Source organism: Aplysia californica, unplaced genomic scaffold (assembly GCF_000002075.1).
Source record: "Aplysia californica isolate F4 #8 unplaced genomic scaffold, AplCal3.0 scaffold01100, whole genome shotgun sequence".
Lineage (NCBI taxonomy): Eukaryota > Metazoa > Mollusca > Gastropoda > Aplysiida > Aplysiidae > Aplysia > Aplysia californica.
Window position 1 is genome coordinate 75,057 of NW_004798370.1, and position 833 is coordinate 75,889.

At 37.0% G+C, this 833-nt stretch overlaps 1 protein-coding gene across 1 annotated transcript in view; it reads left to right on the forward strand.

Annotated features, from left to right (window-relative positions):
• LOC101855305 (RNA polymerase II holoenzyme cyclin-like subunit) overlaps positions 1-833 on the forward strand; it is a 10,724-nt gene that overhangs the window by 7,102 nt on the left and 2,789 nt on the right. The window lies entirely within an intron of this gene.

Consider the following 833-nt stretch of genomic DNA (forward strand, 5'->3'; position numbering starts at 1 on the left):
CTATGTTGTTTCTGTTTATTATCTGTCTTACTTTTTCTCTGTACTAATAGACCGTTATTGTGTGGATTTGCACCACTACGAGGGGCATGCCAAAAGTTTTTTTTTACCTGACAATGAAGGAATAAAGGTAGAAAGCTGAAATTTGGTGTGAAAGTCAACAATCATCTTCTTCCTAGAATGCTTGTAAATTTTGGGGAATTTCAGATTACTGCTTTTACCACCAGCGCACTGTAAATGAATGGGGGTATGTTGTTCACCAGTTTCAACATAAACATGGAGAAAATTAAGTGCAGGGCAGTAATGAAGTATTTGTTCTTGCAAGGCAAGCAACTACAGGATATTTTTACGGAGATGCATGCCGTATATGCAACTGATTGCCCATCCTATGCTGTGATTAAATTTTGGTGTAAAAAAAAGTGATGATGAGGTCAAAGAAACCGTAGAGGGCTTGTTTTCTGACACAGAAAAGGTCCTCTATTCTCAAGGTCTTTTCAAGGTCATACGCAGATGGCAAACATGTTTGACTCTGGGAGGCGACTACATAAAGAAAGGCTAAGCTTAGTGCCAAATTTCAGCTTTCTACCTTTTTCCCTTCATAGTCAGGTAAAAAACTTTTCATATGCCCCTCGTATTGTATATGCAAGCGAGTCGCAACCTCATAATTACAAAGTTCTGTCTCACATGTGTGGCTGTTTTCATTTACTAAGACCATGAGGTCAGAAACCAAAATGTTCTCTCAACTATGTCAAAATCGTAAGATTACAATTATTCATTTAGAGTTGTGTTCAAGATATTTAAAAAAAACATGAATTTAAAAAAGCTTGACATGCTGT